Consider the following 14,403-nt stretch of genomic DNA (forward strand, 5'->3'; position numbering starts at 1 on the left):
CCTGAGAGGATAACAGGTTTTGAGAAATTTGATTTTTTCCACTATAAATACATTTAATAACTAAACAAAGCCATGGTTAAAGAAGTAAAGGGCTGTACTTGTGCAGGCAAACAAGCTACATTTTTTTAGATCAAGAAATTAACTTTAAGGCTTATTGTTCAATTAGTAAAATGATATCACATCAAAGACTAATATTATGTCATATGTCATTTTTAGGATAATTGTTTCATAGTGAACATTATTGTCCAAAATGAGAGGAAAAAAGAGCTACCTTATATATTTTGTTTTTAAATTTTTATTTTTATTTAATATATTAAACATATTCTTTGACTATTTAATAACTATAAACAATGTGGTTTGATCATATCCATCCTCATTTCTCCCCTCCCACAATACCTAGATGGTCCTAACACATGCCTCTCCCATCTTCATATCCCCTTCCTCTTGCACATGAGCATGTGCAACCTCAGTGGCTAAAGCTCTAATGAAAAATGACTCTATTTTTATCAAAATGCCATCAATTGCCAATAATATCTTAGCTAGGGGTGGGGAGCTCATGTGCACATCCACCAACCATATTGGAATTATTGACTGGTTTAATCTTTTAAACTTATCTTGAATATCTATAGCTCTTTTGAGATGATGGGTACAGTGACCATGTCATGTCCAAAAGAAGGCATTTATTTTATAGTGGCCTTCTTCATCCTTTGGCTCTTAAATCTTTCTGCCACTTCTTCTGTGATGTTTTGTTAGCCTTGAGAGGGTTGATGTATATGCCTCATTAAGAGCTGAGCACACAGCAGTCACATTTTCTCAGTACTTTGACCAGTTCCAAGTCTCCATGATGGCCATCCAATGCACAAAGAGACTTCTCTAAGTTTGAAAGCAGCATTAATATATGGATAACAACATAAATATTTAGAAGGCAGTTTGACAACATGATCCTTTAGCAAAATAACTATGTTAGACTTCCTCCAGGACCCATGGTACTCCCAGTGTATTTTTAAAATCAGATTTACAGTACCTGGATCTTTTCCCTTAATAAAATTATTTTCTATTTAGATCTATTTATCTGAAATTCTCATAATTTTATTTTTCTTAACACCTGAATAAATTCCATTATGTATATGAACCACTTTCAATGCATCAGTTGATAAACATCTAGGATGATTTTATTTCCTAGCCATTGTGAAAAGAGCAGCAATGAAAGTAGATATGCAAGTGTGTAGTAGGATATAGAGCTCTTTGTGCAGATATTGCTATTCCTAGGTATTCTGAGTTGAATGGTAGTTCAGTTTTTAGCTTTTTAGAAACCTCCATACTGACTTTAATAGTAGTTACACCAATTTAGACTCCAACCAACTTTGCATAAGGGTTTTCCTTCCTCCACATCCTCACCGCATTTGTTTTCTTGATGATAGCCTTTTTGACTGGGGTGAGATGCAATGTCAAAGAAATTTTAATTTACATTTCTCTGACGGTTAAGTATGCTGGACACTTAAAAATGTTCATTTGTTCAGGAACCTATGCAAAAGAGGATACAGAAAGATTGCAAGACCCAGAAGGGATGAATGATGCCAAGGAAACAGTGTCTTCCAGATCCAAAAGTATTTGTATATAAACTCACAAAGATTGTGGAGGTATTCACAGGGCCTGCAGATGTTCAAGGCAGATGGGTTCCCAGTGCTGAGAGGAGAAAGTAGACACAGTTTCCGACTCCTAACCAAAAAGATACCTGTATTTTACTTTTGCTTGCAAAGGAAATATTAGTTTTCTCCTATGGAGTCTTACTTGGTACATTAACCACACTAAAAGGCAGGCCTCATTCCTAGCAGTAGATGGCCAGTACAAAACTAACTCAATGGTATTTTTGTAGGCATTTTGTCTTATAATGCTTTGTTTGGGCATTTCTTTTCTCATTAGTGTATTTTTCTTGTATATTATGGTTCCCAATTTTGTTTTTATGGGTTCTACCTGTGTATGCTTGGGGGGGGAGTTTTGTCTTTTTTCTTTTTTAATTTTTCTTTCATTTTATATACCAACCCCAGTTTCACATCCTTCCCCTTCTTACAACACCCCACTTACCCCCTTTTCCAGCCCCTATGCACTCCTTAGAGGGGATTAAGGCCTCCCTTGGGGAGCTAATAAACCCTGGTATACCAAATTGAGGCAGGATCAAGCCCCTCCCCCATATCAAAGTTGAGCAAGATATCCCACCCATAGGGAATAGGCTCCAAAAAGCCAGTTTATGCACCCATGGTAAGTCCTGATCCCACTGCCAGCCCCACCCCCAACAGATCAAGCCACATAACTGTCAACCACATTCAGAAGGCCTAGTTCAGTTTCATGCAGGTTCCCCAGCTATCAGTCCAGAGTCTTTGAGTTCCCCCTAGCTTGAGTCTGCTGTCTCTGTGGTTTTCTCCAACATGATCTTGACCCCTTTGCTCATATAATCCCTCCTCACTCTCTTCAACTGAACTCCAGGAGCTCAACGCAGTGCTTGACTGTGGATCACTGCAATTGCTCCCATCAGTTACTGGGTGTAGGTTCCATGATAACAATTAGGGTAGTCACTAATATGATTATAGAGGAAGGGTTAGTTTAGGCACCCTCTCCACTATTGCTAGGAATCTTGGCTGGGGTCGTCTTGTGGATTCCTAAAAATTTCCCTAGCACCAGGTTCTAACCCTATAATGGCTCCCTCTATCAAGATATCTCTTTCATTGCTCTCCTACCCATCCTTCCTCCAACTCTGCCTTCTCCATTCCTCATGTTCCCATCCCCCGTCTTCTCCCTTCTCACTTCCTCCCAGTTTACCCAGGAGATCATAATTATTTCTTCTTCCTGGGGCCCTCCAGTATTACTCAGTGGTAAAAATCAATGACATCTTGAAATTTGCAGGCAGATGAATAGAACTAGAAATAGAACTAGAAAAAAAAATCCTGAATGAGGTAACCCAGACCCCGAAAGAAAAACATGGTATGTACTCACTCTTAAGTGGATTTCAGACACAAAGCAAAGGGCAACCAGGATATAAACCATAACCCCAGAGAAGCTATGTAAAAAGGAGGACTCTAAGAGTTTTGTCTTTTAAAAACAAATTCTGGTTTGTTTATTTATGCTTACCTGTTTGTTTTCTACAGAAGGAGAGAGAGAGAAAGCACATGGAAATGGTTTGGTAGGGGGGTGTGGAGTATCTCAGGAGCTAGAGGAGGGAAACCCATGATCAGAACATATTGTATAAAAACGTTTTCAATAAAAATGTTTATTAGCCATTTGTATTTTGTATTCTAGAGCTGTTTGTTCAGTTACATCACCTATTTTTAATTGGAGTGTTTGACTTCTTGATATTTAGTTTCTTGAATTCTTTTTTATATCTATTATAACAATCCTCCTTCAGATGTATAGCTGGCAAAGATTTTCTATTATGTGGGCTGCCTTTTCACTATATTCACTCCTTTGCTATACAGAAGCTTATAAATTTCACAAGGGCTGGAGGGATGGATGGCTCAGCGGTAAAGGTCACTTACTGATTTTCCAGACGTCCTAAATTCAATTCCAAGCATCTACATGGCAGCTCACAACTGTCTCTTACAGTCGTCCCATGGGATGTGATGCTTTTTTCTGGTATGGATACATATAGGAAAACACCCATGTACATAAAATGATAAATATTTAAAAAAATTGATGCCATCTAATTTGCCAATTGTTGGTCTTCTTTCCTGAATAAAGTGAAGTTATATTCAGAAAGTTCCTTCCTATAGCTTTATCTTGAAGTGTACTCCCATTTTTTCTAGTAGTTTTGAAGTTTGAGGTATTATGTTGAGGTCCTTGATCGTTATGTATGTTGAGAGATAAGAATCTAGTTTCACTCCTTGTTATAAAGATAATTAGTTTTCTCAAAACCATTTGTTGAAGAGGTTGTCTATTCTCCCATGTGTAATTGTATCTTTGTCAAAAATCAGTTGACAGTGCTTGTATGTCATTTATTCTGTTCCATTGGTACACATATTTGGTTTTGTGCCAGTAGTATGTTGTTTTTATTACCTTGGCTTTGTAATAATGGAAATATGAAAGAGAATGAATTGAACCTGTAGATTGTTTTTGATAGGATGGCCATTTTCCCAGTCTTTGTTGTTTAAATCCATGAGTATTAGATGCCTTTCTGTCTTCTAGTCATGAGATGTATTTTCATTTTCTAGTATCTCCCTCAATTTCTTCCTTCAGTGTTTCAAAATTTTAACTGTAGAGATATGATGCATCCTTGCTTAGTTTTATTGGAAGGACCTATAGGTATAGCATTAAGTTATGTAATTGACATTTCTCTGTGTGGCTTTTTAGCCTTATGAATTTCTCTCTCCGGTTTGTTTTTATTGCATCTCATAAGTTTTGTTATGTTGCATTTTAATTGCCATGTGCTTCTAGAAATTTTAAGATATCGTTATGGATTTTTTCAAGAGCTTCTTAATAATTTAATAATTTGTTTAATAGTTTGCTTAATATACATGAGTTTCTGTAGGTTCTAGGATTTCTTTTGATCTTAATTTGTAGTCTTATTCTATTGGGGTGAGACAGAATACAAGGAATTATTTTAATTTTCCTATATTTGTTAAGACTTTCTTTCTGTTATAATATCTGACTGATTTTAGTGAAAATTCTGTAGACTGCTGAGAAAGAGGTTATCCTAAAATGATCTGTAGATATCTGTAAAATACATTTTAATCTATGATATCACTTATTATATATATGTCTATATTCTATGAGTAAAACCTGTCAGTAGGTGAGCTACTATTATATACTAAGATTAAACTTTGACTTTATATCTAATAGCAATAATTTTACATAATTGGGTACACCTGTGTTCAGGATGGCTATGTTTAGAATCATAATGTCCTATTGATTGGCTGTTACCTTAATTTCTTGAAGGCAGCAAATAGTTGGTTTCTGGGTTTTGATCTAATCTACTAGTCTTAGTCTTTTGATTGGATAATTCAGATAATGAGAATTATTAACAATTATTCAAATGTATGTTTGATTTCTGTCATTTGTTGATTTTTGTAGCATTTGTTTTTTTTTCTTTTTCCTCTCTTGCTTTACTATTAGTATAGTGTGACTTTGTGGACTGATTTATGTTTTATAAGCCTGAAGGATTACTTCAAGTATCTTCTGTAGAGGCGGTTTGGTGACTAGGTCATATACTCTCTTTTTATTATGGAAAGTTTTAATTTTCCTTTTAGTGATGGAAGAAAGGTAGTTTTTCTGGGTAGAGTAGTCCAGGTTGGCAGTTTCTGTCTTTCAGTGTAGAGGCTTCTAGTGTGTTCCCGACCTCCGAGACTCCCCAAATAACCACACAGAAACTATATTAATTAAATCACTGACTGGCCAATTACTTAAGTGTATTGATAGCTAGCTTTCACATCTAGAATTAACCCATCTTCATTATTTTGTATTTTACCACAGGGCTCCTGGCCTACCCACAGTGTCTATCTCTGGTGGCAGCTCCATGGCTTCTCCTTGACTCCGTCTTCTTTCTTCCAGCATTTAGTTTAGTTTTCATCACCTACCTCTGTTCTCCTAAGTCACTGGCCAAAATAGATTCTTTATTAATCAATAGTATTCACAGCATACAGAGGGGAATGCCATATCATTTTAGAACTTAGAATATATTATTCTAAGATGTAGATCTCAAAATTTGCTGAATAATCTGCTGTTATTTTGTTAGTTCTGCCTTATTTATGACTTGCTGTTGCTCCCCTGCTGTTTTCAATAACAGTGTCCCTTTTCTGTGTATTTGGTGTTTTAATTACAGTATGATAAGGACATGTTCTTTTCTGATCCCATCTATTTGGCGTTTTAAATTCTTCTTGGGTCTCGATGGGCATTTCTTTCCTAACTGTGAAAAGATTTTCTATTGTGATTCTTTTAAAAATGCTTTCTATGCCTTTAGAACTCAGTTCTTATTTTGTCTGTAGAAATAATCTTTTCAGAATGCCATGAATGTCTTAGAATTCCTTCTTCCATCTTCTCATTATTTTAAGTTGTCTTTGTAAGATTGCTCTAGTTCCTCACCCTTGTCTTCAAGCCCAGATTTTCTGTACTGTCCCTGGTTCATTCTACTAATGAGACTGCATTTCAAAGTGTTGTTTCTTCAGCATTTCTATCTTTCTGCTGAATTCCTTTTTCAGATTTTACATTGTCTTCCTTATTCCATTTAACTGTTTGTGTTCCTAATATGGAATATTTCCCACGCTGATTTCTTTGCACTTAGTATCTTTATTTTGAGTTCTCTCTTTTGTCTAATGTTCTCTTAGTAGATGCCAGAACTGTAGGATGAGTAGTTTTTGGAGGATTTATGGTGCTATTTTTTGTATTTATGTCACTGTGTTGGAATTTATATGTCAGGAGTTACTTTGGTTTTGGGGATTTGTTTTTATCTGCTGTATTCTTTTTTGTTAAATTATTTTCAGTGTTCAAGAGGGACTTGCATGTAGTAGAGTTGAGGTGCTAGTTTAGTTACTACCAAGTGTCCAGGGTGCCTTGTGAGAGTTCCATATTATTCCTGAGTAGAATATAAACTGTGAGAACAACTCAGCTGTTGGATATTACCACTATGCAAATGTGTACTAGTCAGTTAACAACAATGGCCCCTTTGACTTCAATAACTGCTGGAGGATAAACAACCGAGGACAGTATGGTGTGGACTGGTATTTCAGTTAATAAGATTAGGTCTGGGAGGGAAAGGCTGTGGGGGAGAATAAGAATTATATATTAGATTGACATTTTAAAGGAAAATATCAAGGTGAATCAGATAGTTAGCCGGAAGGGGAAAGTTGGGATATCATTAGGATTTTTTTTTGATTTTGGAAATAGTTAAAGCTATAGAAAGTTATAATTAAGAAATAAGAACAGAAGGGGAAAAAGAGTTGTAAGAATAAGAGGGGACAAATAAAAGATACGGGTGAAAGATATAGTAAAAACTACCATGTAGTATGGATGAAGAAGCATACACAGCAATCCTAAAAGCTAGCTGAGCAGCATACAATCAAAAAAATCATCCTGAGATATTTATGTAGGAGTGAATAATAAATAATCAAAACCAAGAAATAAAAAGATTGTGTAGCAAGTTAATTACTGGCATAGCAGCACTGAGTTGAAAGGTGGGGGTCTCATTTGTTCTCATAAATACATGATCACATGCAAGGTTTATGGAAACGTCTCTACTTAAATTCTTACACTTTGGAAGGAGTTGGATAATAGGTAGACAGGATCCTGATATTCAAAGAGAATAGAAAAATTGTGAAATTTAATGGACACTTGCAGAGCACCACGCCCATCTGCGCTTTATGCGCCACGATACAGTTTGGGAACCGGGCAAGGGGCAGGAGATTGAAACACACAAAGATACAGAGACAGAGAGATAGGAGTCATCCTTGAAACAGGAATGTCCCCAGAATGTCCCTTTATTGTATTCAAGGGCAGCTTATATAGGAATAGCCACGCCCCAGCCAAATGCACCAGGAACCATTTCCCTGCCATGGGGAACTCGTGAAGGTGATCAGAGCAGCTGTAGGCACTCAGATCAGGGGAAAACAAGTTGTTTACAAGAAATTCAGGATTAGGGGTTCACAGCTCCCAACAGACACTAAAAAAAGAAAAGAGCCTCTCACTCTGAAGCTTGCTATGTAAGTTTTAACTGACTGAGTTAAGAATTTTGAGACAATTAAAAAGTATGCTAAAACAAAATGTTGTTATCAGTAATCTTCACAGCATTTTGATAAAATGGGATATTTGAGTGAACAAATATGTTTTCTAACCTTGTTTCTTCCCTGTCATCTCTTGATTTTGCCATCTCTTTCCTTTTCTCTTAAACCTCATGCTTCTGTCTCCTTCCATTTATTCCCCCTTTCTGCTCTCCTCTTTTCTAAATCGCTCTCCTTCCCTTTCTGGTCCCACCTGTGTTTTCTCTCATTTCCCTTCACATTGCTACTCACCTCTCCCGCAGCCCCATTTCCTTCCCTGTTCTTTCCTTTCAGTTCTCCAGAATTCCTTGTTATTGTTAATATCCAGAGTGTCTAAATTTTAAAGTTTTTGATTCTGATATATTTCCACCAGAACACAGTTTTCTTTCTTTCCAAGCACAGACTTTCATGCAATGACACAAATTCAAAGAAAGCAAGTATTTCCAAGGAAGCATTAGCTTAATGCTTGCTTGATCCCTTTCTCATTCACACCCACTCTCAGGGATAAACTCTTTTCACCATTTTCTTCCTTTCAGTTCTAGACGAGGCCTCATGGGGGAGCTGCTCTCTCACTGTAGATATGCCGGAGCTGTCATCTCTAACAAGGACTGACCTTTACAAACTGGAATGAAACATGACTTTCGCTTCAGAAACAAAGGTTCCCAATTGTTATTTTCCTGCAAGTATCTTTATTTTGTTTTCCTCAAGGAACCAAAGTTTAAGTCTACATTTTACTTTAGCAAAATAAAATCCCCAAATAAAAAGCAAGTTGTTTGTCAGTAAAGATTTTACTTAACATTGAAATAAAGATAATTTAATAATTTCAAGTATTTTCCCCCACCCACAGATGGGTTTTCCATGCAATGTCCTTTTTTATGTTTTTTATTTTTTTTAATTAATTAATTTATTTATTAAAGATTTCTGCCTCCTCCCCGCCACCGCCTCCCATTTCCCTCCGCCTCCCCCCCCCCCGATCAAGCCCCCTCCCTCATCAGCTCGAAGAGCAATCAGGGTTCCCTGACCTGTGGGAAGTCCAAGGACCACCCATCTCCATCCAGGTCTAGTAAGGTGAGCATCCAAACTGCCTAGGCTCCCCCAAAGCCAGTATGTGCAGTAGGATCAAAAACACATTGCCATTGTTCTTGAGTTCTCAGTAGTCCTCATTGTCCGCTATGTTCAAAAGAGTTCATTATACACTAATTCTGTTATGATAGAAACACCTGATATAGAATCTTAAAATGTTTCCAGGATCAGAAAATGAAAATGAATTTTGTGGACTAAGCTCCAAATTAATTTATAAACACAAATTGTGTCAGTTTCTTTTTTAAAAAAATAAGGTTCCAGGGGAAAGCAAGTAGAATATAATTTTTTTTCTTTTTTTTGTGATTATAATTTATTTTTTATTAAGAAAAGAAGAAAAAAAAACATAGACAAAAAACAAGTTTCCACCTCCTCCCAGCCTCCCATTTCCCTCCTCCTCCTCCCACCCTTCTCCCCCTCCTCCCACCTTTCTCCCCCTCCCCACACTCCTCTCCCCCTCCCTCTCCAGACCACAGAGCAGTCCGGGTTCCCTGCCCTGTAGTAAGTCCTAGGTCCTCCCCCCTCCGTCCATATCTAGGAAGGTGAACATCCAAACTGGCTAGGCTTCCACAAAGCCAGCACATTAAGTAGGATCAAAACCCCATGCCATTGTCCTTGGTGTCTCATCAGCCCTCATTGTTCGCCATGTTCAGAGAGTCCGGTTTTATCACATGCTTTTTCGGTCACAGTCCAGCTGGCCTTGGTGAGCTCCCAGTAGATCAGCTCCACTGTCTCAGTGGGTGGGTGCACGCCTCGTGGTCCCGACTTCTTTGCTCATGTTCTCCCTCCTTCTGCTCCTCATCGGGACCTTGGGAGTTCAGTCCAGTGCTCATGTGTGGGTCTCTGTCTCTATCTCTATCCATCACCAGATGAAGGTTCTATGATGATATGCAAGATATTCGTCAGTATTGCTCTAGGATAGGGTCATTTCAGGTTCCCAATCCTCAGCTGCCCAAGGAACTAACTGGGAACCTCATCTTGGGCACTTGGGAGCCCCTCTAGGGTCAAATCTCTTGCTCACCCTAAAGGGGTTCCCTTAACTAAGAATTGTGGTTCCGTGCTCCCCTATCCACCTTTCCTTTATCCCAATTCTCCTGATTCCCCAAGTCCCCCCTCCTTCCCTTCTACCTTTTCTCTCCCCATCTCCCTTTACCCCCCATCCCACCCCACCCCCAAGATCCTAATTTTCTCCCCGGCAATTTGGTCTACTTCCCTTAGCCAAGAGGATAACTATATGTTTTTCCTTGGGTTCCCCTTCTTACTTAGGTTCTTTAGGTTCACCTATTGTAGACTCCGTGGCCCTTATTTATGGCTAGAAACCAATTATGAGCGAGTACATCCCATGTTCATTTTTTGGGTCTGGGACACCTCACTCAGGATAGTGTTTTCTATTTCCATCCATTTGCATGCAAAATTCGAGAAGTCATTGTTTTTTACTGCAGCGTAGTACTCTAGCGTGTATATATTCCATACTTTCTTCATCCATTCTTCCATTGAAGGGCATCTAGGTTGTTTCCAGGTTCTGGCTATTACAAATAATACTTCTATGAACATAGTTGAACAAATGCTTTTGTCATATGATAGAGCATCTCTTGGGTATATTCCCAGGAGTGGTATTGCTGGGTCCAGGGGTAAGTTGATCCCGAATTTCCTGAGAAACCGAAACACTGACTTCCACAGTGGTTGCACAAGATTGCATTCCCACCAGCAATGGATGAGGGTACCCCTTCCTCCACAGCCTCTCCAGCAAAGGTTATCCTTGGTGTTTTTGAGTTTAGCCATTCTGACAGGTGTAAGATGATATCTCAAAGTTGTTTTGATTTGCATTTCCCTGATTGCTAAGGAAGTTGAGCACGACTTTAAGTGTCTTTTGGCCATTTGAACTTCTTCTGCTGAGAATTCTCTGTTCAGTTCAGTGCCCCATTTTTAATTGGGTTAATTAGCATTTTAAAGTCTAGTTTCTTGAGTTCTTTATATATTTTGGAGATCAGACCTTTGTCTGTTGTGGGGTTGGTGAAGATCTTCTCCCAGTCAGTAGGTTGCCTTTGTGTCTTAGTGACTATGTCCTTTGCTTTACAGAAGCTTCTCAGTTTAAGTAGGTCCCATTTATTCAATGTTGCCCTTAATGTCTGTGCTTCTGGGGTTATACATAGGAAGCGATCTCCTGTGCCCATCTCCTGTAGGGTACTTCCCACTTTCTCTTCTATCAGGTTCAGTGTGTTCGGACTGATATTGAGGTCTTTAGTCCATTTGGACTTGAGTTTTGTGCACGGTGATAGATAAGGGTCTATTTTCATTCTTCTACAGGATGACATCCAGTTGTGCCAGCACCATTTGTTGAAGATGCTTTCTTTCTTCCATTGTATACTTTTAGCTCCTTTATCAAAAATGAGGTGTTCATAGGTTTGTGGGATAAAATCCGGGTCTTCTATATGATTCCATTGGTCGACTTCTCTGTTTTTATGCCAGTACCACACCGTTTTCATTACTGTAGCTCTGTAATAGAGTTTGATGTCAGGGATGGTAATGCCTCCAGAAGATCCTTTATTGTATAGGATTGTTTTGGCTATCCTGGGTTTTTTGTTTTTCCATATAAAGTTGATTATTGTCCTCTCCAGATCTGTGAAGAATTTTGATGGGATCTTGATGGGGATTGCATTGAATCTATAAATTGCCTTTGGTAGAATTGCCATTTTTACTATGTTAATCCTCCCAATCCAAGAGCAAGGGAGGTCCATCCATTTTTTGGTATCCTCTTCAATTTCTTTCTTCAATGCCTTAAAGTTCTTCTCAAATAGATCTTTCACTTCCTTGGTTAGATGTACCCCAAGATATTTTATGCTGTTTTTGGCTATTGTGAATGGTGAAGCTTCTCTGATTTCCCTCTCTGCTTCCATATCCTTTGTGTATAAGAGGGTGACTGATTTTTTGGAGTTGATCTTGTATCCTGCCACATTACTAAAGCTGTTTATCAGCTGTAAAAGTTCTTTGGTGGAGTTTTTGGGGTCGCTTATGTACACTATCATATCATCTGCAAATAACGAAAGTTTTACTTCTTCCTTTCCAATTCGAATCCCCTTGATTCCATTATGTTGTCTTATTGCTATTGCTAGAACTTCAAGCACTATATTGAAGAGGTATGGCGAGAGTGGACAGCCTTGTCGTGTTCCTGATTTAAGTGCGATGGCTTTGAGTTTCTCTCCGTTTAATTTGATGTTAGCTGTCGGCTTGCTGTATATAGCTTTTATTATATTTAGGTATGACCCTTGTATCCCTAATCTCTCCAAGACTTTTATCATAAAGGGATGTTGAATTTTGTCGAATGCTTTTTCAGCATCTAATGAAATGATCATATGGTTTTTTTTCTTTCAGATTATTTATATGCTGGATTACATTGATAGATTTTCGTATGTTGAACCAGCCCTGCATCTCAGGAATGAAGCCTACTTGATCATAATGGATAATTTTTCGGATGTGTTCTTGGATTCGATTTGCCAGTATTTTGTTGAGGATTTTTGCGTCGATATTCATGAGTGAGATTGGCCTGTAGTTCTCTTTCCTGGTTGAGTCTTTGAGTGGTTTTGGTATCAGAGTAATTGTGGCTTCATAAAAGGAGTTTGGTAATGACCCTTCTGTTTCTATCTTGTGGAATACATTAAGGAGTATAGGTATTAGATCTTCTTAGAAGATCTGGTAGAATTCCGCATTGAAACCATCTGGTCCTGGGCTTTTTTTGGTAGGGAGGTTTTTGATAACCTCTTCTAATTTAGTGTACCTTTCTGCTACAAAAACAGATTTATCTGGCATTCAATCAATTATAGATTTCTATGAATCCACACTTTGGTATAGCTCCAAGACAGTGGTGATTGATGTACCTATGGATGATGCAGAGCACCAAAGAGCCTCAGTACCCACTGAATTATACAGAAGAAACATTTTGGCCTAAATTGAACCTTAACTTTAAGCATATCACTTTTCTGGTTCTACGTATGTTTTCTGTTTGCCTTACCTGAATAAATAGAACCTTTTGTTTTGTTTTGTTTTTGTTTTGGGATAGGATTTTTCTGAGTAGCTTTAGAGCCTGGAACTGGTTTTTCAGATCAGGCTGGCCTCGAACTCACAGAGATCCACCTGCCTCTGTCTCCTGAGTGCTGGGATTAAAGGTGTGTGCCACCACTGCGTGGCTCGAATAGAACCTTTTATAATATCACAGACTATTGTACACCTCTATTTCTAATTGGCAAAACTGAAATCCAGGAAGGGAAAACAGTTTTTCTAGGGTTAGCCAGTTAGTCATCTGTGTCTGTGGAGCCCAAAGGACATATATTCTGAGCCACCAGGGAGATAGCCTTATTGAGTGATCTGGCTCAGTTCTGTTTCAAAGAGTACAGGTCTATCAAAACAAACAGTTTGAGGAATATTAAGTTAACATAGTTATTTCCTAGTAATTAGTTTCTAGTCATCCGAAGTTTTTTGAAACCCCGTGCCAATACAGATTGTGGAATTACTTGTATCATAATATGAAAAAATTTCTCTGAATCAGTGAGATGGTTCAGTGGGTAAGGGCACTTGCTGCCAAGGCTGATGCTCTGAGTTTGATGCCCAAGACCTACATGGTAGAAAGAACCAACTCCAGCAAGTTCTCATATTTCATTCCTAGTAAATAAATAAATAAGTAAAGAAATGTAATAAAAATGTAAAAAGAAAGAAAGGTAGAAAGATCATTCTTTCCTTAAGATGTAGTCTTCAACCTTAGTGATCTGGAGAAAGGAGTGAGCTATTATTTGAGACATCCTTTCATGAAAAGAAGCAGAAAGTACACTTTCTAAATAAACTCCAGAAAGAGAAGCGAAACTGAGGCACAGGGAGATGATAAAAATCCATGAGCTTGACTTCACTCTGTAGAAGCTCAAGCACTACAGTTGAGAAGTGATTGCATAATCAAAACCAAAAATACAGTGCCCTTTTACCTCTTTCCTTGTTTTGAGCACTGTAGATAGAGTAGAAGTCATAGCCTAGAAGCACCAGACGAAGGCAGATAAATAGATAACCTTGGCTTTCCATTGCCTATACATGGTATGTTTCAGGTACAGACATTTTCCAGACACATCCTGTTCTGGATAGTTTCGTGTCAACTTGTCTCAGGCTAGAGTCATCTGAGAGGAGGAAACATCAATTAAGAAAATTCCTCTATAATATCCAGCTGTAGTCAAGCCTGTAAGGCATTTTATTAATTAGTGATTGATGGGGGTGTTCCAGACCATTGTGGGTGGGGCCATCCCTGGGTTGGTGGTGCTTTTGTAAGAAAGCAGCCTGAGCAAACCATAATAAGCAAGCCAATAAGCAGCACTCCTCCATGGCCTCAGCTCCTGCCTCCAAGTTCCTGTCCAACTTGAGTTTTTGTCCTGACTTCCTTCAGTGATGAACTGTAACATGGGAGTATAAGCTGAATCAACTCTTTCCTCCCCAACTTGTGTTTGGGATTATGGTGTTTCATGTAATAGAAACCCTAACTAAGATTTCCCCCATATAGAAAGGTCAAACTGTAAAAGTGTTTACAGGTAGGGACTTTGAAATTGTGCTA

The sequence above is a fragment of the Microtus oregoni genome, unplaced genomic scaffold (genome assembly GCF_018167655.1).
Source record: "Microtus oregoni isolate MIOR12 unplaced genomic scaffold, Mior012 000052F_ref0000163, whole genome shotgun sequence".
In the NCBI taxonomy this organism is placed as follows: Eukaryota; Metazoa; Chordata; class Mammalia; order Rodentia; family Cricetidae; genus Microtus; species Microtus oregoni.